Source organism: Chlorocebus sabaeus, chromosome 26 (assembly GCF_047675955.1).
Source record: "Chlorocebus sabaeus isolate Y175 chromosome 26, mChlSab1.0.hap1, whole genome shotgun sequence".
In the NCBI taxonomy this organism is placed as follows: Eukaryota; Metazoa; Chordata; class Mammalia; order Primates; family Cercopithecidae; genus Chlorocebus; species Chlorocebus sabaeus.
In genome coordinates this window covers 2483896-2508984 of record NC_132929.1, presented here as the reverse complement: position 1 = coordinate 2508984, position 25089 = coordinate 2483896, and positions in this window count along the sequence as shown.

Sequence of the window (25089 nt, the reverse complement as noted above, 5' to 3'; positions counted from 1 at the left end):
AAAATCCATCACCCTGTAACCCCAGTACTTTGGGAAGCCCAGGCCAGCAGGTTATGAGGTCAAGAGATTCAGACTATCCTGGCCAACATGGTGAAATCCTGTCTCTACTGAAAATACAAAAATGAGCTGGGCGTGGTGGCAAGCACCTGTAGTCCCAGCTACTCGGTAGGTTGAGGCAGGAGAATCACTTAAATCCAGGAGGTGGAGATTGCATGAGCCGAGATTGAGCCATTGCACTCCAGCCTGGTGACAGAGCAAGACTCCATCAAAAAAAAAAAAAAAAAATTCCATCACCATTTCTGAAATAATCAGAACATAAAGTAAAGCCCTCTTAATGCCAGGTCAGGATTCTTGTCCTGTGTAAAGATCATCTAAGTTATCAAATCATGGGTGTGGGCATTAGAAGTGTGCATCAGAGTATGGAAGGCTAGTATGAACAGTCTAGGCAGAACTCAGGATTGTGAAAAAGTAGGATGTATGAACACAAAAATGAGTAAGGTTTGGTTGTGTTTGGGTCAGGTATTTAGGGACGTAAGATCTGAAACTGGATGATCCACTCAAGGTAGGAAGAAAAGGTAGGGCGTGAAGGCCAACGTAAGACCTTCATTCCAACTGAAACCCAGCAGGAGCCGTAGCAAGTGAGAAATGGAGCCTCCAGCAGCAGACAGGCAAAGGTTTCTAAAGGCAGGAAGCTTGTGGCAGATAAAACTAGGGACAGTGACAGAAGACCTTTCTCCCCCCATGCATGGAAGGACTGGCTTTGAGAACAAGGCTGCCAAATCAAATATAAGATGCCCAGTTAAATTTTAATTCCAGAAATTTTTTTTTTTTTTTAGTTTAAGTGTGTCCCAAATACTGCATGAGATCTGCTGCCAGGATTGGAAAGCTTGTGGGACAGGAGGAACTGTTCTGCTAATTCCTTCCTAACGGACAATTCCTTCCCACAGAGAGTACCCTTCCTCTTGTGTGTCCCACATCCAGCTGGCTGTACCATCACCCAGTTGACTCTGATTAAATCAATTCAAATATTATAGGAATGTTGTTAGTAGCAGATGGGCTTCAACATTTAGTTGCCGGAGTCTAGATTCAGTTTTCCAATGAGAGGAAGTCAGGAACTAAGCTTAAATCAGATCTGGCTGCATGTCTAAAATTGACTTAAGCAAATTTTTATCATTCTGGGGGGGGGAACCCTAAAATTATTGGATTAATTTTTGTCCTGAGTTTTCCATGTACAAATATGAAGAGATTACTTTGAGTGACGTGCTTTACATTTTAAATCGTAGTTTAACCTTTTACACCTGAGGTCTCCTTAATCAACAGAAATCAACAGAAATGGCTTTTAACTTTCTATTGATTTAACCATCTAATCACAGCTCTTGGGAGTCTAATTTTAACCTCCTTCAGTTACTTATGAGTAAATCACTGACTCCCTGGAGAAATGATGGTACAAGGAATATCAGAAGGTACAAGGTGCTATAGAACAAGAAAGAATGCGAAGACTAACAAGAACACACCAAAAGAACCCAGACATTCTCTTATAGCAGCGGGAACGCATTTAATCAATGAAATACACAGGTTCATTGAACTCAGAAAAGGGAATGCCAGGAAAAAATAATTAAAACTCATGCTATCTTGTTTAAAATTGGTGTCTTTATTTGGCTCTTCCAGTACAAACTATAGGGGAGGTGACCAAATAACTTTGAGTGGTGAAGAAAGCTCTTTGTTATATGAAAAAGTAGCTAATAAGGGTCAAAATTAATCATATGGTAGAATTAGAAAAATCATTATGTCACCACCTAGGACAAGAGTTATTAAGTGGTATTAAAACTGTTCCATTGCATTCTTGGGAAACTGAGTATTTGCATAAGGCTAAAGTAATTCCACATAGACTATTTCCAATAAGTGAGGTGAAAATTCTAATTGTACGTGGAAGGGTAAACTACCATGACCCTAATTCAGCTGTTGATTTTCTATTACTAACCATCAGTCAACCAGATGTCATGTCTCCTGATAAGATGCAACATGAATTACACAACATCACAGATAATGAATGCTGGCAAAAATATTTTGTGTGACTTTATCCAGCTTGCAAATCTAGCTGCCAATTTGTAGGAACTACAGGACCCAGAGGATTAAACTGAGGAAGATTAGAGGGACAAAAGCAGACACATCCAGAAGGTTGAATGTTTTCCTCAGGACAATCAGCTTATGAATTTTGCTTTTTAATAATTTTGTGATATGAATAAAGAAATGGGGGCAGGAGGTGGACTGTGCCAAGTGAAGAGAAACATAAAGGCCACCACCACCAAATCCAGTGTTTTGTCATGGATTTGGATCCTGATTTGGACAAAAGAGAGTGGAGAAAACTCTTCAGACAATGAAGGAAATTTATTGCATAAGGTAAATTTTTGACATAAAATTATATACATTGTTAGGTTTATAATATTTACAGTGTGAATTTATTTTGGTAAAACCATAATGTTGTGTGTATATATGCAAAAAAGAGGGTCTGGAGGCATATCTGCTGGGGGTGGGCTGTGCCATCATCTGGGTGGTGGAATACACCACTCTCTCAATCCTGTTACTTTTTATTTTCTAACTTTACATAGGCATAATACAGCTTTTGAAACCATGAAAACTTATTTTTAATTAACAGTTAAACAAAACAGGCATTCCTGATAAATATCCATACTCATGTTTTTAAAAAATTCATTATTCGATTTTGTTTTCCAGAACTTTGACTTAGGTTTTGAGGCGAACACATTCTCCTTAGAGTTTCTGAGAGGTTCAAACAACATCTTTTCCCTCCTTTTGATTTCATACAGTTTTCCAATCTAGCCTGGAAAAAAAATCTTTTCTAAATCCCTTGAGAAAACTCTATTTTCACCGAACTTTTGATCCTACCAGAGGCAATATTTGTAAAGAGAAGTCTGTTGCTTCTCTTTACAAATTCAGTCTGATGTTAGATCAAAGAAATTCAGATAAACATTGCGGCTATAAGTTTCAAGTTCAAAATAAATCCCTAATTTAAACTTCTCAAGAAGTTTTTTTCAAGCTTTTACATAACTGTAACAAAAGCTTCAAGAAACAGAATGATAGATAAGTTTAACAGAAACAGGAATAAGCTTTGTAGAAGTTTCCAAAACCTTAATAAGCTTTATTAACATGTTTAGTGAGGGAATAATATGATATCACTATTAAGGATGACTGAGAACTGAGACAAGGAAGACTGAATAGATTCAGAAATATGTGTAAGTTACAGTTTTAAGACTTATGTAAAAATTTTCACAGAAGATAATAATATTTTTCCAGTGTGTGTATTGGTTTTGTTTTTCCAACAGCAGCTATTGTAAGGCATTGCAAAGAAGGATGTACACAATACATATTCAATGAATTTTATCCAACTGAACAAGGAGAATTTTCTGTACTGCATATTAAAGTGGTTTCTACCCAACTGTTTGAAAATGAAAAAAAATAGTTGGGCAGTATTCATGTCTAAAAATTGCTCACAGCTATTTTTATGTTTTTATGGATTTATTCATTATATTGAGTGTTTCTTTCGGTAGCATGTAGACAGCAGTTAAATGTAACCTTGAAGGTAACTCAATCTTGTAATATAAAGTATTAACACCAACGATAAGCCCACGATGCCTTGTCCAAATCTCCTATAGCCAGATATATTTGGAAATTAGACTTAAAATGGACTTAAAAAAGTAATATGGTGCCTATAACCATGTATATCACACCTAGCAACATCTAAGAGAATACCATATGCAATCAAACACATCAATAGTTCTGCAGTGAAGTACATCAGCATCCAGAAGTGGAATAAATAAAACCTATAAATAGATTTCCATTTGTTCATATCAGGCTTTGCTGGCTGATGAGTTTTGGTGCCAAATTTATAAACAGCTTTAAGTTTTCAGAGCTTTAAGGATTTCAAAATTGCAGTTAAGTACCAGTAGTGTGAACTAGTATTATTAATCAATAATTGGTTAGAAGATAATTCTACCCTGTTTTGAGCTAAAACATACAGAACCATTTCACTGCTTAGACATTTTGGGATGTGTTTTAAATATGCCATTGCCCTAACAGCAGATATTCTGGACTTGAATTTTGTGTATTACCTGTTGAGAATGTAGAGACAATGGTTACTGAAAATTCTGACCACAGGATTCAAGAGCGTACAGGTCAACGCAGGGTGGCAGAGCCAAGCAGGGAGCCTGGCCAGCTCTGGGACTGCTTTGCTCCATCACAGATCACCAGCCAGTTCCTGAGTGCGGAAGCAGAGCTGGACAGGTCTCTGGCTAGACCAGTGTGCCTTCTGTCATATTTTCACTGCTCCTTGGAGTCAATTGGCTATTGTATGAGTAAGTGGACAACTTATGCCATTATTAGAATAATTAAAATAAAGTACTTCCTCAGACAATGAATGATTTCCAATGTCTCTGAAGAATAAAGTAACATTCAAATGATCCAATGTTCAGACAGTTGTATTTTAAGTAAACACTATAAATATCATATTGGTTATTAAAATTCATATTGGGTATAAAATCTTTGCCATGTGAGACAAATTAATTCACTCTCTGAAACCCCAATTATATAAATGCTTACCGCTTTTAGGGAGAGTTAAAGATGGTGCCATAAAATCCTCTGATACTGGAAATATGAAAGGAACTCCTTCCCCAAGCGTGATCTATGGAGAAGGTTAACTCTACATTATATTTCACAAATTTCAGCCTTTTCTTTGTCAAACGGTCAAAAAGAAAGGTAGGACTCAAAACAGACCTAGAAATAGGACAAAGTATGAAGAAAGAGGTAAACTTATTCGAGGCAGGAGAATTGGGAAAGACGTGAAAACATCTTCCACCCGGGCAGCAGGAGGAGGATGCCTGTCTCCGCTTCTCTTCCAAACTACCAGTGAGGGCAATGGCTTGGATGGGGCAGAAGGACAAAGAGCTGGCATGAGCACAGGGAGCTCCGAGCCTGTGAGGGCTTTCAGAGTGGGGCTGTCCCTCTTGGGGGAGACACCCTTGGTTCGCAGAGACAGAGATGGCCCAGGAGGACAAGCGAAGAGCAGGTTTTGTGTGGGCACTGGGCAGATCCTCCACGTGTGCTGACTCAGGAGGGCAGCAGCTGCCCTCATGCAGAAAGCACATGCCCCTGAGTGAAATGTCCTTTCTGTCTCATACCCTGGACTCCTGGCACCATGGCAGAGCTGCAGGAGCATGGGGAACTTTCTCCCTGAAGTAAACAAGAACTGGCAGACAGGAAACACAAGTCAGAGAATTCTTCAAGAACACCAGAGAGCCAAAAGAGTTTACTGATTAACCACAATTAAAGCTTTTAAAATGAGGCTTGGAAATCCCTTCTGCATTAAGGGATTGCAGACCCAAGGTGTCTGCATCCTAATCCCTGAAGCCTGTGACTGTGTGACTTTACATGGCAAATGGACTTTGCAAATGTGTTTGAGTTAAGGACCTGGTGAGGGGGTGCTGATCCCGGATTATGTGTGTGTGCCCAGTGTCATCACAAGGGGCCTTGAAAGCAGGGGACCTTTCCTGGCGGGTCAGAAAGAAGACACCAGAAGAACGGTCAGAGAGACAGTGTACTTTGGCTTTGAAGATGGAGGGCCACCTTGAGAAGCTGGAAGAGGCAAGAGAACAGATTCTCTCCTGGAGCTTCCTAAAGGAATGTAATCCTGCTGATACGTCGATTTTAGCCCATTCCAACCCATTTCAGCCTATTGACCTCCATAACTGCAATATAACAAACGTCTGTTGTTTTAAGCCACTGTTTGTGATGATTAGTTACGGAAGCAACAGGAAACTAATACACCCACCTCTCAATCACTCTGCCCAGGTGTACAATTATTCATGGGAACTGAAGTAGGCTGCTGGGTGGAGGGGCTTCTTTATCAGACAGTCCTTTCCACTGTAGGAGTCTCCTCCTTTAGGAAACTCTTGTCACCACCCTTCCAAACCTGTTATATTTTCTGGCATCTCCCAAAATAATATAATTTCTCTTTTCTCAGTGAAAAGATGGTTGTTGGTTTTTTATTAGAAATGATTGTTCATATCCTTTGCCCACTTTTTGATGGGGCTGTTTATTTCTTGTAAATTTGTTTAAGTTCCTTGTAGATTCTGGACATTAGACTTTTGTCAGATAGGTAGATTGCAAAAATTTTCTCCCATTCTGTAGGTTGCCTGTTCACTCTGATGATAGTTTATTTTGTTGTACAAAGCGCTTTAGTTTAATTAGATCCCATTTGTCAGTTTTGGCTTGTGTTGCAATTGGTTTTGGTGTTTTCGTCATAAAGTCTTTGCCTGTGCCTTCGTACTAAGTGGTATTGCCTAAGTTTTCTTCTAGGATTTTTATGGTTTAGGGTTTTACATTTAAGCCTTTAATCCATCTTGAGTTAATTTTCGTATAAGGTGTAAGGAAGGGGTCCAGCTTCAGTTTTCTGCATATGGCTAGCCAGTTTTCCCAGTGGGCAAAGGATATGAACAGACACTTCTCAAAAGAAGACATTTATGCAACCAATAAACATATGAAAAAAAGCTCATCATCACTGATTATCACTTGAGAAATGCAAATCAAAACCACAATGAGATAACATCTCACGCCAGTCAGAATGGCGCTTATTAAAAAGTCAAGAAACAACACATGCTGGAGAGGCTGTGGAGAAATAAAAATGCTTTTACACAGTTGGTGGGAATGCAAATTAGCTCAACCATTGTGGAAGACAGTGTGACAATTCCTCAAGGATCTAGAACCAAAAATACCATTTGACTTGGAAATCTCATTACTGGATATATACCCAAAGGAATATAAATCATTCTACTATAAAGACACATGCACACGCATGTTTACTGCAGCACTATTTACAACAGCAAAGACATGGAACCAACCCAAATGCCCATGAATGATAGACTGGATAAAGAAAATGTGGTGTATATACACCATGGAATACTATGCAGCCATGAAAAAGAATGAATGTCCTTTACAGGGACATGGATGAAGCTGGAAGCCATCATCCTCAGCAAACTAACACAGGAACAGAAAACCAAACACCACATGTTCTCATTCATAAATGGTAGTTGAACAATGAGAACACATAGACACAGGGAGGGGAACAACACACACCAGGGCCTGTCAGGGAGTAGCGGGGGGTTAGGGGAGGGAGAGCATTAGGACAAATACCCAATACTGTGGGGCTTAATACCTAGATGATGGGTTGACAGACGCAGCAAACAACCATGGCCCACATACACCTACGTAAAAATCCTGCACGTTCTGCACATGTATCCTGAACTTAAAATAAAATAAAATGAAATAGAAGTGATTGTGTGTGTGTTGGACTATACACACTTAGTTCATTTTCAGCAGTTACTGGCTGGGCAATTGGACAAGTGACTGCATTTTTGTTTTCTATTCTGTAAAGTGAGAGGATAATAATTAGAAACCCACAGTATCATTCAGAGGTTAAAATTAATATAGAAGAATATGACTTGTAAACTTCCAAGTGTTGAAAAGTTCTGTTTATGTATCTATCAATTTATTATTTTTCCACACAGCCTTTAAAATGCTTGTAGGCAGTTGTGACATAGGTTCTTGAGTTCACAGAGCTGCAACCTCTTCAACTGTATCCAATACACATGATTTCTAGTCCATTTGCCAATGACACGTACCTTTTCTATTTACCCATTACAAGTTTTTCCATGGGAAATTTTATATAAACTAAGGATCACAGAAAATGTAGAACTGCATGTTTCTATTTCATTGACCACCTCTAGCAAAAGGGTTACTGAGGACAGCTGCATCCAGTATCTTGAAGCCAGGGATCATCTTACTGGCACAGCCCCAGAGCTGAGGGCAGGCTCTGACCCGGGCTGATGCTTTCGTGTTTGTTGTCTTGCGAACCTTGAGGGGCAGGAGCAGTGGCTGTCAGAGGCTCTGGCAGGCTGGAACCCTCAGCCTAGTCCCCAGTGGTTCTCACTGCCTGATCCACCGTCCCAATTTCTGACCCTTGTCTACCTTGACTCTGAACATAACTGTGGCAAAGGAAGAACACAAAAATTTGCTGCAGGTTTTCCTTCATGATACTTTGTGGGGAAAATAGAGATTTGACCTCTATACTTGACATCCGCTCAGCACCAAGGCCATCCTTCGCCGGGACACTTGTTTCCTCCAGGGCATTTCCAATGAAAGAAGCTGGGAATGCATATGGCGTCTGTGCATTGGGATGGGGTTATCAGGGACAATGGGTCACCCATGTGTCCAGAAGATTGATTCATGCTGCCGGGAGCAAAGGACATGATGGATGCTGGGGAGCTTTTCCAGGAACGGGAACAGGACAAACATGTAATAAACTTGAGGTCTGAAGAAGCCCTGCCTCAGTGAGAGGACTGCCTGCCCCCAAGAATACAGATAAAGATACCTTTTTTTGTATGACCTCGGGCTTGTTTAAGCAATGACTATAAATTCCTTGCTGAGTAAGAACTGCAAAAATCACACTGTTGATGAGTTTGGAAAAGCTTCCGAGACTTCCAGCATCCTTGTGGCTTGACAAACGGCCTGCAGCATTGCCCTCGGTAGCAGAGTTCATGGTTATGAATATGAATAAAAAGGAAACACTGAATAAAAATAAATCAATTAGAGGACATTCTCACTTGTTACATTTGCATCAAATATATTCCTTTGGCCATAAAATTCTCCATTTGTCACATGCATTATGCCAGAAAGAAAAGTTACATACACATTTTTTTCCCCCAAAGCAGGTCTTAATGTTAAAACATGCTTTTTAAATATCTTTCGTAGTATCAGGTAAAGTCATAGGTGGATATGCAATGAGATGGTATAAAGCCAGTGACTGTGTTTTCTGCAATGCAATGGTGTTGAACTGGGTCCTACAGTGAGTCCTGCATGTGGATATGGACTGTGTGATCACACCCATGTTTTAATTCTCTTTCTATAGATTTGAGAAATAATAATCGAGCATATAAAAGACACCATATTAAATATAATGAGAGCCATAAAGGAGTTTTAAGTGTTGACCCCTTTCTTCACGGAGCTCAAACAGACCACTGAAAAGGCAAAGCAGCAAGCAGGAAAGTGTTAGAGAATAGCAAGTCAAGAAACCTGCCAAGGTGTTCATCACGAAATGACTGCTCTGGTTAATAAGGGGTGGGCAGGCTGACGAAGGGTAAAGATGGTCTGCTTGGCCTAGCTCTTCACTGTTGCGTAAAGAGAAGAGTGTCTGGGACTGCAGAGTCTTCACCACGGAACTCCATGGGAACTCTGGGTAATTGACCCTGTTGATTCAGGAGTGGAGGTGGTGCCTCTAGCATTACTAAGTGTTTCCCACAGCCTGGCTGAGCCGCATTGCTGATTCAGCTGATGGCACATTCTTGTGCATTTGTTTCTGCAGTGTGGTTGTATACTAGACTACTCTAGAGCCAGAATCCCCGACTGCATCTCCCAGGAAGGCCCTCAGGCACACCAACCTAGGCTTTAAAACAGTGTCACTTTATTGTGAAAACCAGTACTTTATGTGTTTTCCTTAAATTTACCGTTTCAGAATTTTATTCCTGATACAGTTTGGGTGTGTCTCCACCCAAATCTCATCTGGAGCTGTAGCTCCTATAATCCTCACATGTTGTGGGAAGGACCCAGTGGAAGATAATTGAATCATGGGGGTGGTTTCCTCCATGCTGTTCTCATGATAGTGAGTTCTCACGAGATCTGATGGTTTTATAAGGGGCTCTCACCCCCATTACTCTGCACTTCTCCTTGCTGCTGCCATGTGAAGAAGGATGTGTTTGTTTCCACTTCCACCATGATTGTAAGTTTCCTGAGGCCTTCCCAGTTCTGTGGAACTTTGAGTCAATAAAACCTCCTTCCTTTATAAATTACCCAGTCTTGGATTTGTCTTTATTAGAACCATGAGAGAACACACTAATATAGCTTAAAAGTCTCTCAAAATGTGAACATGCACCCAAACTTTTTTTTTTTTTGAGACAGAGTCTCTCTCTGGAGTGCTATGGCACAATCTCAGCTCACCGCAACCTCTGCCTCCCAGATTCAAGCAACTGTCCTGCCTCAGACTCCTGAGTAGCTGGGATTACAGGTGCACACCACCACGTCCGGCTAATTTTTGTATTTTTAGTAGAGACAGGGTTTCACCATGTTGGTCAGGCTGGTCTCAAACTCCTGACCTCGTGATCCACCCACCTTGGCCTCCCATAAAGATGCCGTCATTCACTAATAAATCTACATGAAGGAAGGAGAGAGTGGGAGAACAAAAGAGAAAGAGGGAGGGAAAACCCCAGTGAGTGCATGCAATACTCAGGCGATGTCCTCTTCCTCAACTGCTCAGCACCTTCACAAAGTGACTCATGCCCGTTTATACACCTATACATGGAACACATAGGCTGAAAATGTCTGGCAATTTGAGCATGATGCCAAGGTCTCCGCCCAAGAACCTCCTTTCTCCATGGTTAAGAGGTATTGTTGCATTTCTGGAGAATTTTTCTCCTTTATCTGTGCTCAGGAATCCTTTGCAGCATGGGAGAGCTCGAGAGAGAAGGGTCTTGTGGCAGCAGGTGTCAAGGACTGCTGACGAGGGAAGGGTGAGTATATTCTTCACTGGACTTGCTGTGCTTATGAAAACAATGTGGTTCCTAGGGACATGGTGTCCCATGGGCACTCAACTCTTTCAGGGGTGCTGACCATTTGACTAGGCCACCAGTATAGCCAAACCATTGATCACCCCAAATCCTTGAAGTGTCAAAGCCATATAAGCTCAAATTGGACCTTAGAGTTCAGCCCCTCTAGCAGAGAGCATCCAGAAAGAGCTGGAAATGTTATAACACCAAGTCCTGTAGATAGAAAAGTACCAACCAACTGGCCGCACCCAGTTTAAAGAGTATTCTAGAAGACATGAGCAGTGTGGGGTGGCAGAGACTATCCACAGAAGCCAATGATAAGGTAAACCCAGTTGCAGGAGAGAGGATTCCCACACAACACTTAGTTAATAGGCTTTTTGTTGCTGTTTCTACTACTTTCAATAAGAAAAGTAGAAATTAATATTAAAACCCTACTATAAAATATTTAAAACTGCAACACTTTTTAAACGACGTTAAACGGCATCCATCTCTCACGACAGGACGGATCCGCCATTCTCAATGATTCCTTGATTGCTCTCGGATTTGGTGGGCTGGGGGCTCCATCCACAGACTATCACAACAGACCTTCTATTGCCTTAAAGGCTGTCCTGAAGCCTCGTCTGTCTGGCAATTCACAACAAATGCTTCGCGATCTAGGGTCACTGCCACCTCTGCCTCCCGGGTTCAAGCAATTCCCCTGCCTCAGCCTCCCGAGTAGCTGGGATTACAGGTGCCTGTCACTATGCCCGGCTAATTTTTTGTATTTTTAGTAGAGATGGAGTTTCACCATATTAGCCAGGAGGGTCTCGATCTCCATCTCGTGATCTGCCCGCCTCGGCCTCCCAAAGTGCTGGGATTACAGGCGTGAGCCACCGCGGAAGGCCAGAAAAATATTAAAAGCTTCAAAAACAAAGACTGTCGGGGGAAACAACATTCTCCTCCAATGTTCACACTAGGTTCAATACACATTTGTTATGCCCTTACCATATGTCACACGTAGAGAGAAGAGCAGAGCATGTGAACCAGAGACATTAATTGCCCTGGAAGACCCAAGATTTCTTTCCTCTAATGAAGGACACCCAGCAGGAAGTGCATGAATGCAAAGAAGAACCAAGTGAGGCATTTCTTTTGTCATCAAAAGACAAAGTTTTAGCGAGAACGTTTACCAGGACAGTCATATTTTATTAATACAGGTCTCCATAATACGACACTCACACCTAGAAGTATGGCATTTGTCCCTATACTCAGGAGAATTTCCTAAGTATTGGGGTGCTGTAATAACAAGCAGTAGCTATGGAGTGGCTGCCATTCCAAGTGCACACAATGGCAGCACTGGGCCTTGGCAGTGGCTGCTGGAGATGTATCATTTGCTGGGCAGTTCTGCCCGTCTTAACTGGGGCAAATGCAATGTTCACATCTGTGTCTGTGAATACGTTCAAGCAATCCTGAGGTAAGAATTTGGAGTAACAGAAATCCCTGTTTCCTTTAAAGTGAAAGCTCTGATATCCTAAAGCTCCAGGAACACTCTCCTATAGCTGGGTGTCCCATCGTGCTGCACACATTTCAACATCACAAAGTATAGCCTCCTTCATTGTTTAATCTTTCCACAATCCGGATCCTGTTTGTCGGAAAGGTAGTAAGAAAATGCAATTTCCTTTTACCTACGGAGGGATCTAAAGGGATTTGAATGCCATTGGCTTGCTGGGTTTCAGAGGTCTAGTCTGAGATTCCAGCTAATTGATGATAAATAATAGAGCATTTGGTCCTCGGACTTCACATGGCCTTCCATCAACGAGTCTGCATGCTGGGTTTCTTTGCAGCACTGCGCAATCCCTCCACCCCTTTCTCTTCAAACTCCCTCAGGTCCTCTCATAAGCCACCCTCTGGAAGACTTCTTACCCTTCAGAAACAGGTTAACCCTGTTACTAACAGGAAGAAAGGGAGAGGCAAACTCCAGAGCCCGAGTCACAGCCCACAACATGCAGACCCGAGCATGGCTCACCTCAGAGAGGGCCAAGTGCTGCCAGCACACCCCTCGGGGGGAATGGGTTCACCTGAAGTCATGATGGGGAGGTTTTTCTGCTGTACGTGGGTTTTTCAAGACCCAAATCCATAGCTGCAAAGAGAAATCTCTAGGCCCCTGACACAGATTTGGCTCAGAAAGGCCAAGGGTAAAGAAGAGCATAAACAAGAAGATAGATGAGAACAGAGCTGCTTGCTTCAGGCAGTAATTCTTTCAGAAAAGTTAAACTGCGAATCTCCCAAGCTGCCCATAGATGAAAATTCTCTTCTTGCGAATCCCTGGCCGTGGGCTGCTGAGCTGCTGGGCTCCTGAGATGCTGGCAGCCTACTCTCAATTTCTGTCTCTATTTAGAACAATTTTTTAATTCTTCATGAAATGCAGCATTCCCTGCAGGAACTGCTTTACGTGTTTCTCATAAACAGAACCTTTCAACTAACTCTGGAAATCCATAGAGGCACCAAAACTCAGCAGCGAGAGGATTTCTGTCCGAGTACCTTGCGATGGCACTTCTCTGGAGGTGAAGTTGACTTGGTCTAGTCTTGGCTAGACCATATGGTCTTGATGTACTTTTTTCATGTAAAATTTGACATCTGAATATACAACGTGCATTGTTTTTTAGATCACTGTTCTTCTATAACTGGCAAACTCTACTACACAGTAAATACAATAGAATGTGAAAGTGTTTAGGAAGAAGAGTAACCATGAAGAATTTTATCTCTTCAACAGCCATTGAATCCCTTCCCTTTCAATATCCTTCATCCATTTTCACAGAGAATCCTCCTAGCTCACAGGTACCCTCTCTTTTTAAAGGCTCACCAAGAAAATACCATCTGTAAAGCCTACAATTACAGCTTTCAGCCTTGAAACTGTATTATAGTTTAAATATCAATATTTCCCTTCTCCCCTGTTGAGTAAGCAGCAATAACCTCAGAATGAGTGAGGAAGGAGGTATAAACTCAGAGGCACAGCAGCAGGAGGCAGTAGAACTAAGGGCTGTGGATTGGAAGCAACAATGTGGTTTCTCATCCCTGCTATTACAGTGTGGTTTGAGAGTCCATCCCACCCTCGGATGAAATTAACACGCAACTGAGTTGTAGTCCTACTAATACTCTCTGTCTGAACACAACAGAGGGCCAGAGGAAGACCCATGTGGGAACCCTGACCAAGATGTTGGAAGCCCAAACCCATGGTGCGTAGGGTTAGACTCAGCATTTGGTAGAAATCCAGGCACTGAAAACAAGCCCTTGGAAAAGATGAAGGGTATAGACCCCTGGGGTTTTACATTCAACTGACACAAATCTCTAAAGGTAAGAGCTGCTAAGAGAGTTGGCCCCACTGGCTGAGTGCCTAGGCAAAGGGAAGCTCATAATGAGGGATCTGTGTGGGAAGGGGCTTGGGCTGGCATTGACGGGGGTCAGGTGACCAAGAGGAAATATTTCCAGCCTGTGACCAGGAGCTGCCAGCCAGGAGAGAACTTGCATTTTTAACGATCAAGATAAATACTCCAGCCCTGACTGGGATATGGAGGTCATGGGAGGCCAGCAACAGAAGTGGAGAGACTGTGAAAGTCTCCATCCCCTACCACCCAGCACACAGCCAACAGATTCCCATGGACCACATCCCTGCTATGGATGTCATCGCCATATGCAGACCACCCCCAATTAAATCGGGCTCTCATAATTTCCCATAAGATGGCTACTTGGAACTTGGAACATGTATTCCCCTAAACTTGGAACTTGGATTATATTTGTGGGATTTCTCTTATTTTGGTTGAGTGGCCTTATCCCCAGTGTGCTGCGACCAGACCACCACCACCAGCCACGCTGCCTGCCGGCCCTTTCTCCACCCTCTGGAAGACTTCTTACCACCCTTCAGAAACAGGTTATCCCTGTTAGTAACGGGAAGAAAGGGAGAGGCAAACTCCAGAGCCCCCAAGTCACAGCCAACCACATGTAGACCTGAGCATCGCTCACCTCAGAGGAGAGCCGGGTGCTGCCAGCACAGCCCTCAGGGGGCTGGGTCCACCTGAAGTCATTACTGGTAGATTTGACTTCTGGGCTACTGGTAGCCCTGGCCCTCATGCAAGGAGGGTGCTTGATGTTATTCCTTCATTCTGAAGAATCAGAGGTGGGTATATGTAATGTCTCTTGTAAGAAAATGCTATTTTCCTTAAGAAAGTCATACTAATGGACGTGAATTTGGTCATTATGTATGATGCACTTTCAAGTACTTTACATGTATTCAATTCATTTAATCTTTTGAAGCTCTGTGAGTTAGGTGCTACCTTAGTTGGTTCTAGAGACTATAAGGAATTACCATAGACTGGGGTGGCTTTTAAAGAACAGAAATTTATTTCCTGCAATGCTGAAGGCTGGAAGTCTGAGATTTGATGCCAACGTGGTTATATGTCCTGGTGAGAGGCTCTCTTCTGGGTTGCAAACTGTGGGTCTCTCACTGTCTCCACACATGGTGGAGGACAGAGTGAGCAGGGAAGCAAGCTCTCTCTTGACTCAAAAGGGCATTCTACTCCTCATCTGCCAAAGGCCCCACCTCCAAATGCCATCACAGTGGGCAGAGAGCTTCAACATATGCTTTGTCAGGGGCGGGGACACACGCATTCAGTCCACAGCAGGTGCTATTATTTACCTCAAATAGAGGAACACAGCAGTTAAATAACTTGTCCAAGGACACTCAGCTAGTAGGTGGCTGATCTAGGATTGTACCATGTCAGTCTCCTGACACAATGTCAAGCTGTTAATCATAGTAGCATAGTGGCCAGAACATACGCACAGGGTCCTCTGGGGGGCCGAAGATGAGGGTCTACATCTCTGCCCACTTGAGCCTATTCCGATGGTATCTTTCTCATTACCAGTCCACAAGCATTTTAGTTTAGCAATGCTGAATGCTAAAATATGCTAGAAATTTTTGAAAGATGTTTATAAAAGCCAGAGATTGGTAATAAAAAATAGTGGTACAGTACAGGGACTCTAAGAAAGTTGGCTCAAAAATCAGAGCTCATCTTCTGGGATACAGGCCCAGCTCAATCGCACATGGGAGCCCAGAGGAAAGCAGGAAGACCATGCTGTTTCCACACTTCGCGCTTCCTCCCAGTGGGCAGCACTACCTTTTAACACCTACAAACCAGGAGAGTTTCTCTCAATGTCTTCATTCCACAAAGTTAAGACCAAGAACTAGGTTTTTTTCCATCACAGATACATTCCGTCAGGAGACAAAGGATTCCTTTCTTTCTTTCTTTTTTGAGATGGAGTCTTGCTCTGTCACCCAGGCTGGAGTGCAGTGGTGTGATCTCAGCTCACTGCAGCCTCTGCCTCCCTAGGTTCAAGCAATTCCCCTGCCTCAGCCTCCCAAGCAGCTGGGACTACAGGCGCCCACCACCATGCCCAGCTAATTTTTTTGTATTTTTAGTAGAGACAGGGTTTCACCACATTGGCCAGGATGGTCTTGAGTTCCTGACCTCATGATCCACCCACCTCGGCCTCCCAAAGTGCTAGGATTACAGGAAAAGATTCCCTTCTAAGGGTTTTAATTTACTAAGGTTTATTGTTGTGTTAGCCACTAAACATTGTATCAATATTAGCTCACTGATATTTACAACAGCTTTGAAAAATTGTTATCATTATCTCCTTTTACTGATGAACAAAAACCCATGGTGGTGAATCAACTTGTTTTGATCTTATGGGGGAAAATGCGAGAACACAAGAGTAAAAGAAGAATCATGGGATAATCTGGCGGGAGAATCACCTAGAAATTACCTTAGATACCTAGGAATAAAATCCTGGTATAGGATGGCAATAACTGGTTATTATTTCTGGACATTCAGTCTATTTTAAATCCCAGAGTTAATTATCAATGTTAAATGTATTATTAAAATACACCCATTATTTTCCAAATTAAATGAATTATTGACTTCCATTTCTGATCAAGGTGGAGTAACGGGAGTAGATTTAACTTCCTATTAGAAACAACCAAACAAAATGCATAGAACGTATGGTTTCCAGGTATCAGACATCAGGAAGTGCCGTGCAGCGGCCCTGGAACGTGATCCTCATCGTGGCACTCAGCATGCTGCCTGGAGAAGGCTTGCAGGGGGCAGTGCAGGGCAGGGAAGCCCGGGCCACATCCTGTGGTCTCCCTGAGTTGAGAGATGATGGAATTGAGAGCCCAAGGAGGCCAAGACAGTCAGGGTTCTCAAGAGAGAAAAAGAGAGAAGAGCACAGAAAGTAGCTCTGACGGTCTGAAGCGCATCCCAGAGGCTTCAGCCGAGTGCTAGTCGGCACAGGTCTATGAGGAAGCTGTGAGACCAAGGACAGAACAAATGCCATGGGGCAGAGGAAGCAATCGCCACTTCTGACTTCCAAACACTGGAATAATTGATCACCAGCAGACCTTCACTGCAAAAGATGCTAACACAGAAGGAAAAGGATCCCAGACAGAAATCTGCATCCATAAAAGGAGGGAACAGCAACAGAAATGGTAAATATGGAAGATGGATTTTTCTTGGTTTTAACCTTTTTAAAAGATAATTGGCTGTTTGAAGCTAAAATAATAGTGTATTATGGAAGTAAGGACAACAATAGCACCAAGGCTTGGCAGGGGCAATGGAAGTGTAAAGTGCAATATTACAAGAGATGGACCACAGCAAGCCAGGCATATGCTATTAGTCCTAAGGCAACTACTTTAAAAAGTTACACCTAAAAAGCTAACAAAGAAAGGAAACAGAATCACGAATAAAAACAACCAACAATCTAACTCAATCCGAAGGAATGTAGAAAAATAAGAAAAAAGAAACAAGGAACAGACAGAACAAATAGAAAACAAATAGCAAAACCATACACTTAAACCCAACCACATCAAGAACCACATTAAATGTGATTCTAAACAACCTGACTGAAAAAAAAATTTCTCAGGTTGTATGTAAAAATGATGCAGGATTTTTCTGGGTCATTTTGCCAGCCAGGGACCTCCACAGCCTGACTTGTGCAGCAGCGTGGACCCCATGCTTGCTGTAGGATCCACACTCAGCCTGTGGCTGGGCTGAGCATGCCCTAGTCCACCTGTGTGACGGCTGGTACCTGAGTTCATGTTCAGTGGGCCCTGAGTTCTTGCCAGCATTCAAGAAGAATGAGGTTGTGCTGACAATTGAAGGGTGAGGAGGACAGAGAATAAGTTTATTGAAGGATGGAACGGCTCTCAGTGGAGAGCGGACACGAGGGTGGTCCCCCACCTGAAGTCGGGTGGTTTCTCTCTCAGTGTGGCTGGGTCTGGGGCTTTTATGGAATCAGAATAGGGGAGTGTGTACTAATTGGTTTGTGAGTAGGCAAAAAAGCTAAAACAAAGACACAACTCAAAGATGTGCACAACAGTGTAAAAAACCAATTAGGGAAGGTACATGTAAAATAGGTGAAGGGTGGAAATCAATCAGAGGAAAGTGTGCCAGATCAGAAAAGAGGTTCTCAATCCGGTCTGTAGATTTGACTTGCAGCTTGGCTTTCAGGCTTTGCACTGTCTTTGGCTTGAAGGTGGGGTTTCAGTGGGAACCCGCCCCTATCTGTGCAGGCATTTGACTGCCTCCTGCCACTACCAAAAGCACGACCCCACTATGTGCTACCTATGACAAATGCTTAAAATTTATTTAAATATACAGACACAAAGAGGTTAAAAAACTTAAAATGAGAAAAGATACATCATTACTACCATGACTGCATATTTTAATGTCAAGCAAAGTAGATTTCAGTGAAAAGAATACCACCAGGGATAAAGTGGATCATTTTATGATGACAAAGTGGTCTATTCATCAGAAGATAACAAGCTTAAAAGTTTTAATATGCTCAATAACAAAACTTCCAAGTACATGAAGCAAAATCCAATACATTTGTAAGAAGAAACAGACAAATCTTTAATTGTAATTAGAATTTTCAACTGTCCTTTCGACAATCTGTAGAACAAGTAGACAAGCAAGAGCACAATCTATACTTTTCAAGTGCATGGATGGTATTTACCATGATAGACTATAAAAGCACTCTTGATGAATTTAAAAGTATTCAAGCCACTCAAAGAATATTCTCCGACTACAATGGAATTAAAACAGGTACCTGAAAAAATCCTCAAACACTAAACTAAATAACACATTTCTAAATAACCCATGGATCAAGGAAGCAATCAAAAGTGAAATTAGAATGTATTTTGAGTTGAATAAAATTTAAAATATGGAATAGTACATATTGTGAGATGTAGTTCGTGTAATGACTTGAGGGACACTTGTAGCACTCAACATACATATTAGAAAAAGAAGAAACATCTCAAATCAATGACTTTAGTGTCTACTTTATAAAGCTAGAAACAGAAAAGCCAAGTTTGATCCAACATAATCAGAAGAAAGAAAATAAACGTTATGACAAGATGCCCAATCCTTCCTCCTACCTTTTTGCTCCTTTCTACCTTCGTCCTGTCAGAATCTGAATGAGTGAATAGCTATAGGGATGAGTGTGCTGAAAGATGGGGCTCCATTCAGAAGCAAGACACTACCAAGGCCACGCATGGGGAGGACTACTCACCTCTAGCTTTGGTCTTCAAGAACATTGTATCAGTCTGTTCTCCCACTGCTATTAAAGACATACTTGAGACTGGGTAATTTATAAAGGAAAGAGGCATAATGAACTCACTGTTCCACATGGCTGGGGGGAGACCTCACCATCATGGTGGAAGGCAAAGGAGGAGTAAAGTCACATCTTACATGGCAGCAGGCAAAGAGAGCATGTGCAGGGGAACTCCCATTTATAAAACCATCAGATTTCATGAGAATTATTCACTATCATGAGAACAGCACAGGAAAAACCCACCCCATGATTCAATTATCTCTCACTGGGTCCCTCCCATGACAAGGGAGAATTATGGGAGCTACAACTCAAGACGAGATTTAGATGGGGACACAGCCAAACCGTATCAGAGATTATCCCTTACATTTATGCCTAAGAGGTGTTGAGAGTCAGGAATCTCCATTAGAAATCCAAAACTCAGTGGTCATCTTCTCTCACACACATACCTAGTTCATTGCCTTGTCTGGCTCTTATGTCACTGGAATAACATTCAGGTGATCTAGTGGTACTTTTCTTTTTTGTCCAGAACTTTGTACAGGCAATGCATAAGCCCCCATCACCCTGCATTTAAAAAAAATCATGGTCAATATCCCTCATCTCATGACTCTGCTTCTGCATGGGAGGTGTCTTCCTCTCAGTCCCTGAGCTCTGGGCGTGTTCTTCTGTCTAAGGATGCAGGTTCTTCAGCCCTGCTCACTGGCCCTGATTTCTGTGCCACTTGTGGTCCTGAGAAATCTGGATCCGCAGAGTAGCCCTTTGCCACACTACCACATGTGACAGCTGTAAAATGTGGGTAGAGAAATGCACCTCAGCCCTTAAAAAGTATCAAGGCATTAAAAACACTCAAGGTTAGAAAGGGTATTAAAGTCCTCCAGGCAGAGTTATATTTACCTAAGTAGTTTACATTTCTTAACACATTTAACTCATATAGAGTTATAAGCGAGGAACTCTTATTATTTCCATCTTACAAATGAAAAAACTGAGGTTAATGGGTTGAGTCTGGTTCCAAAAACGCACCATTCTATTTCCCTCAACACACACACACATGCATACAATGTGCGCGCGCGCACACACGCACACACACACACCACTGCTGCCATTTCCTTTGTTAAGGGACAATGTAAGATTTCATGGTGGTCTGACACCATTAAGACAAAGGGAGCAGGCAATACCTCAAACCTGCTTCAAACATCCCAATCCCCCAAAGCTCCCTCAGGGAGAGATGTGGACAAAGGCCTGGGCATGTAGAAAATCAAAGCTCTAACACATTTTAACTTAGCTTATCCTCAAAATTCCAACGCTTAATACTGGCAAACTGGATTGAAGCACAAGAGGCAGGGACTAGGTCCAGCTAGAACCCTTTCAGTTCAAAGCCCAAACTCAAAATTCTGCTGGCAGCTGCTGCCCTAGTTTGAGAAGATGAGCTGCTCACATATGCTTGTGAGAAACATTAAAGAGAAAGCAAGCTACATGCTGTGCCTCCTCCCACCTTATTGTAATCCTGATTTAGGCACAAAAAGAAAACATCAGGAAGCACCAGAGAGCAAGATAGGCAGATGGCTGGACAAGTGCTTGGGTGGGTGAAAAGCCCGAGGCCAGTTTGCCGATCAGCTACCTGGATAAAAGAAGAGGAAGAGAACAGCAAGCTCAGCGTGAACTTTCTAACAATCAGACGTGTCACTGGTGACCCAACTGGATTAAAGACTCCCTTTTGTTTTCTGCAGTGGAGAGGTGGATTCTATAGAGAAGGTGGAGAGAGGCTGGAAAGAGGAAAAATAATATTTTCCCCCCAGGAAAGGCCCAAAAATCCCAATATGCACATTTGTGGCTCAGACCATTCTTCTGAATTCCATATCCATATATCCACAGCAGGAGGCATCAGAAATACTCCCCCGACTCTGGCCCCCACCAACCTTCAACCAAAGAGGAACATTTGAAACACAAAATTATTTAATTGGATCTGAATGTATTTCTCTTCTCCATGGCAAAGGGAAACCCACTGACATCCGGTGTCTCTTGCAATTCAGGAGGCAGCAAAATGTGAATTGCCACAAAAGGCTGGGGTATACACTTTCATTACAAAGTCAAGGTTGCACTCACAGAAGGAACAGTCTCTCTTACGAGAATATTCTTTGTTTCTGTGATAAAGCACATCTTGCTGATATGTGCTGGCTTTTCAGTTTATGCTTAGTTTACAACAGCTGCAGTTCCCATGCCGGGAGATCTACAGGCAGTTGAGGCACCATGTGGTGGCACGGGGAAAGCATTTGTGGCCCTACAGCTACAGCCTGAGGGGTTCACATTTTCAAGAACAAGACTATTAAGTTGGGGGCAAAATCTCTTCCTTCTAGAAATTTTCTGAAGGTGAAAGTAGGGGACAAGCTTGGGAATCTTCTTGATTCTTCCGTTCACAAACTCTTCATTTATTAAAAAAATTTTAACTGACAAACAACAAAGGTACATATTCATGGGATACATAGTGATGTTTTGATACATTTAATGTATAGTGATCAGATCAGGGTAATTAGCAGTGTACTTGTTCCCGGACCATACTGAGGACTGGGCTGCTATTTCTCATGACCCAACAATGAGATGCAGATGAACTGGGGAGGAAGAGAGTTTTTATTTCTGTAACTCGCTACAGGGAGAAGGCCTGGAAATTATCGCCAGACCAACTGAAAATTACAAAGTTTCCAGAGCTTATATACCTTCTAAGCTATATGTCTGTGTGCTAAGTGTGCATTCATCTAAAGACAAGTAATTAACTTACTTTAATCTATAAGATCCGAGTCCTGAAGATCTTCCTCTGGATCCTCAGTGAATTTCCTTACTGTAAGTGGGTCCAGGTGCTGGGGTGATTACCCTGATCTTGTCTGCTGCCAAATCAGGGAGGTTTGGGGAGCTCCTTCAGACTCCCAGTAAACTCGTGTGTGGAGGCCTGGGGAGTTTCTTCAGATCCCCAATAAAACTTGTTTAATCCTAAGTGGGTCCTGTTAAGAATTCCTTCATAATCCCAGCACTTTGGGAGGCTGAGACGGGCGGATCACGAGGTCAGGAGATCGAGACCATCCTGGCTAACACAGTGAAACCCCATCTCTACTAAAAAATACAAAAAACTAGCCGAGCGAGGTGGCGGGCGCCTGTAGTCCCAGCTACTCCGGAGGCTGAGGCAGGAGAATGGCGTAAACCCGGGAGGCGGAGCTTGCAGTGAGCCGAGATCCGGCCACTGCACTCCAGCCTGGGCAACAGAGCGAGACTCTGCCTCAAAAAAAAAAAAAAAAAAAAAAAAAAAAAAGAATTCCTTCATTATTTTGTCATGCTTTAATGCCCAGGAAGGGCCCAGGCAAAACTCTCGGTGGGTTTTTGATACATCCCAGCCTTTGTATAAAGGCATTGGCTTTTAATATTTAACTTAACCACTCAGCCGGTTCTGAAACAGGTGTTATGGAGGACTGCTTTAGTGAGACCTGGTCTGCCACATAATTAGCATCTCAAATATTACTTCTTTGTGTTGGGAACATTCAGTATCCTTTTTCTAGCTACTGGAAACTGTATAATTGTTAACTGTATTCATCCTACAGTGTTACAGAACACTAGAAATTATTCCTCCCATCTAGCTGTAAATCTGTGTCCTTTAATACATTTATCTGTCTCTGCCTTTCCCAGCCTCCAGTATCCTATGTTTTACTTGTTTTTTTTCTTTTTAAGATAAGGTCTGGTTCTGTCATCCAGACTGGAGTACAGCAGCGTGATCTCGGCTCACTACAACCTCCATCCCCAAGGCTCAAACCATCCTCCCACCTCAGCCTCCCAACTAGCTGGGACTACAGGTACATGTGTTCTACTTTTTGCCTCTATGAGATCAATTTCTTTTATAGCTTCCACCTCTAAGTGAGAATATCTGGGGTGTTTAACTTCTTGTTCCTGGCTTACTTCACTTAACATAACGTCCTCCAGTTCTATCCATGTTGCTGCAAATGACAGAGGTGATTTATTTATTATTTTTTTGAGAAGGAGTCTCACTCTGTCATTCAGGCTAGAGTGTAGTGGTCCAATCAGGACTCATCACAACCTCAGCCTTCTGAGTTCAAGCGATCCTCCCACCTCAGCCTCCTGAGTAGCTGGGACTAGAGGTGTGTGCCAAGTCCAGCCAATTTTTTGGGTATTTTTTTGTAGAGATGGGGTTTCACCATGTTGCTTAGGCTGGTCTCTAACTTCTGGGCTTGAGTGATCTGCCTGCTTCATCCTCCCAAAGTGTTAGGATTACAGGCATGAGCCACAGGGCCCGGCCAACAGAGTTTTATTCTTTGTTATGGCTGAATAGCATTTCATGGTGCACATATACCATATTTCCTTTATCCATTTGTCTATTATTGGAAAGTTGGTGATTGAAGGGCATAGCTTCCATCCTCACCCCACCCAATGATTCCAACATAGACCAGAGAACCTGGACATCCCATAAGCATTTCAAACTTAACAGCTCGAAAACAGAACTTGTGTCTCCTAAATCCTCTCCTTCCACCTTCCCAAACCAGCACTTTCCATGGTCTTACTCCATTCAGTTAATGGAAACTTCATTCTTACTATCGCTCAGGAAAAAATTCTTGGAGTGATTTTTTGGCTCATCTTTTATGCTCACACATCTAATCCATCAGAAAATACTGTCAAATATGCCTTCAAAATATGTTCAGAAGGCAGCAGCTCCAATCCTACTGTAACGGTACCAGCTTTATCATCTCATCTGGGCTATTGCAACAGCTTCCCATCTGGACTCTCTGCTTCCTCACTCAGCCTACTTTCAACATGGGAGCCCAGGAGATCCTGCTGAAACGGAAATCAGGTAAGTTTAACTTCTCTTCTCGTAACTGCCCATAGTAAGTAGTCAGGTTAAGTCAGGTATGCTGAATTAACGAGCAAACCCTGAGCTCTCAGGGCATTAACACAAGAAATTTAACTTGCCACTCACATGTAGCCCTCTGGGACTCCAGCAAAGCTCCCATCCAGTGGCAACTCAAAGATGCAGGCTGCTTTTCTCCTGCAGCCTTGTCTTTCATGGGGCAATGTCAGTGGAAGAGAGCGCACAGGGAACTCACACATCCTCTGCCCTGCTGTGTTGCATCCTGTCTACTGGCCACAGCTGATCTCTGGGGCCTGCCCACTCAAGGGGGCTGGAAATATAGGTGAGCACATTTGGTCAGCATTAAATACTTCTGCCACACCCTCCAATAGCTTCCTATCTCCTTTAGGATTAAAGACACAGTTCTCACAACAGACACATCATTCTTCTCTCCCCTCAGGGCCTTTGCACTGACTGATCATCCTGCCTATAGTGCCCTCCTGATGTTCCTTCCCACATTTCTGATGCATTTTCAAATGGAAACATTTTACTGGGATAATTGGAGAGTCACATGCAGTTGTGAGAAAGAATACAGGGAGATCCTCTGTGCCCCCATCCAGTTTCCCCAAACGGTAACACTTGCAAAGGTATAGTATATGATGTCACAGTCAGAATACCGACATAGCTACAACCCACCAATCTCACTCAGATAGCTGTATGTGTATTTGTTTCTACACATTTTATCACATGCATAAGTTCCTATCTCCACCACCACACTCAAGATGCAGACATTTCCATCCCCACAGGGATTCCTCCTGCTGCCCTTTCATTGTCACCCCGCCTCCCTCCCACCACTGCCTCTTCTGTCCTGTCCTTATGCCTGACAGTCACTAATCTGTTCACCGTTTCTAAAATTGTGTCATTTCAAGAACATTATATAAAGGA